General features: G+C 44.0%; 1 long non-coding RNA gene across 1 annotated transcript in view; it reads right to left on the bottom strand.

Annotated features, from left to right (window-relative positions):
• The window catches only part of LOC116069851, a 7719-nt gene extending 5314 nt beyond the window's left edge, over positions 1-2405 (bottom strand). Inside the window, exons 1-2 of the long non-coding RNA XR_004110161.1 lie at positions 2322-2405; positions 492-573 (exon numbers count right to left, since the gene is read on the bottom strand). This is a non-coding gene — a long non-coding RNA (uncharacterized LOC116069851). The remainder of the gene's footprint in view (positions 1-491; positions 574-2321) is intronic.
• Positions 2406-2650: the final 245 nt, after the last annotated feature.

Here is a 2650-nt window from a genome sequence, read left to right as displayed (position 1 = left end):
GTCTTGGGTTCTATAAGAGAGCAGGCTGAGCAAGCCAGGAGAAGCAAGCCAGTAAGGAACATCCCCCCCATGGCCTCTGCATCAGCTCCTGCTTCCTGACCTGCATGAGTTCCAGTCCTGACTTCTTCTTGTGATCAACAGCAAGATGGAAGTAAGCTGAATAAACCCTTTCCTCCCCAATTTGCTTCTTGGTCATGATGTTTGTGCAGGAATAGAAACCCTAAGACAAGGTTACACCTATCCATCTGGTAGAGTGGCACTTTTGTGTACCAATCAGGGAGCCAGTACACGGAGATGACTGGTTCTGCTTGTTTTGATGTGACAGCATCTAAGGGAAGATGTTGAGTGAGCACTTGGTTCTAAGAGCCAAGTTCAAGGGGGAGGTTTCACCTAGATGCCCAGACTGGAGCCATCAGTGGATGCCCTGTTTAACTACACCAAGCATATTAACACAGACAAACATGAGGTCTCAGACTGAGACCTCTGCTCACCAACACACACAGGGCCTTTGTAGACATGGAGGTAAAGCGGTCAGGTCAGGTCAGTTGCATAGTGCTACTATCAAGGTGATTTCTGATAGGGAGAAAAAAAAGGTTTGTTGGTTAACTTATATGACTCATCTAAAACACAGAATTTTCTGCCCCTAATTGCCCTGATAACAGACCTAAATGGCTTAAAGTTGCTCAAGTGGGGTTAGGGAGATGTCTCAGTAGGCAGAGTTTGTTATGAGTTTGGATACTCAGATCTCAAACTTAAAAAAAATTCTGTACATGACAGCTTGTGTTTATTATCCCAGAACTGTGTGGACAGACACAGGTAGATCCCTGGAAGTAACTGACTAGACAGTGTAACCAACCACTAAACTTAAGGTTCAGGGAAAGACTCTGCCTCAAAAAATAAAGTGTAGAGTAATTAAGAGAGAGACTGATGTCAGCATCTGGTCTCCACAGGCACATGCACCTGTCTGAACTCACTCCAGGTTACACATGTGGACCCTGGAGAAGAATATTAGCCCAGCAACGTGGCTGCTCTGACTGGACTGTCTGTGTGATCTGGCTGGAATGTAGACACACCCTTAGTACACACCTTTAACCTAAACAATTATATCTAATTGAGGGGCAGGCAAAGTGATGAATCAGAGAAAGATTTAACAGAATGAGTCAGAGATAGGATATATCCGACTCTCAGGAAAACAGCTATTTAAGAGCATCACTTCAGTCAGGTCAGTTGATTCAGTTGGGAGTCTGCAGTGAGTGGAGTGGAGTGGAGTGGTGTGGAGTTCATTCCTGAGTTCATGTCGTTCAGTGCAGGTCAGCAGAGGCAGTTGACAGCAGAGAATAAGAAAGAGCCAGAAGATTAGAACATGCTGCCAGGGTTAGTTTGAGGCCAAGCTAAACACTTCGGTAAAAAGCTGAGAGAAGCCAGATTGAATCTATCAGCTTGAAGAGGAATTTGAGCCGAAGTAATTGAGTAGAACCAGAGTTCAGAAAGAGCTAGAAAGGGTGAGCTTATTCAACAGTAAGCCTCTGAGATGACAATTACATAAGGCAAATAAAAAATACTTTTATAGTGCACCATACTGTAACCCTCTTGGCTTGAGGGCTGATTCTTCAGACCCTGCCTGTCTCTCATAACCACACCTCTCTGCCCACCTCCTGCTATTTGCCATGCCTCGCTCCTGATTCCAGTTATATCGGAAATCCTGCCTCTACAGAGACCAAAGAAGCCGCATGCTGATGAACTTGGGGGAGGGGTTTTGCCTCACCTATTCTACCTGTTGGCTTGTAACAAAGAGATTATTAAATGCAAGATGGCTGGGGTGAACACACCTCATGAGTGCTGTCTAATTTTTCAAGATCCTACCTCGTGGGTAAGGTATAATTAGCCAATTCCTCCATGACTCCATTTTCCAGAATAACCCTTCCCTATGGTTACTGCTAGACAGTAACACAATACCACACATGTACACACACACGCACACACACAAAACCACACAAAAGTAAAATAAGACATTTAATGTTATCATTTTATATAATATATATTCATCATATAGTTCAAATTCAAAAGGCACAGTAAACAATCTTTCTTTGACGCCTTGACCCTTAGCCAATGACTCCTTACTAAGAGTCAACCAGGCCCTAATTTTTTGTATATGTTAAGAGAGATTCTTAGAATGTAAAAAATGCTTAATATGTTCTGAAAAACTCATCAGGCAAATTTGCCATTGTGATTCTTAGTCTTTTAAAGAATTTTCATTCATTGTTATTATGTCAAGGATGGGTGTCAAAGGACAACTTTGTGGAATTCTCTTCCATAGTTACCATTAGGTCCAAAGTTAGTGGCCCTCCAAAATTGTGGGAAGCTAATCGCCATTCCAAGATGGCGCTGACCGCCTCAGACTTGCCTGGTAAATCTCGTGCCCCTCCCTAGCGGGCTCATGCAAATTAGGTGTCTCCCGAGGGCCACGAGAGCTTGGGCTCGGGTATAAAAGCGGCGTTCCCAGAGCAGCCGGGGCCGCCATTTCCACAGAAGCAAGAAGAGCTGTAACACCTGGAAGCCAGAAAGAGTTGTAACACTTGGAAACCAGAAAGAGCTGTAACACTTGGAAACCAGAAAGAGCTGTAACACCCAGAAACCTAAAAGAGCTGTA

This window comes from Mastomys coucha, unplaced genomic scaffold (assembly GCF_008632895.1).
Source record: "Mastomys coucha isolate ucsf_1 unplaced genomic scaffold, UCSF_Mcou_1 pScaffold22, whole genome shotgun sequence".
Taxonomy (NCBI): domain Eukaryota; kingdom Metazoa; phylum Chordata; class Mammalia; order Rodentia; family Muridae; genus Mastomys; species Mastomys coucha.
The sequence above is the reverse complement of the archived record's forward strand: the minus strand, read 5'-3'. Positions and strand labels throughout refer to the sequence as shown.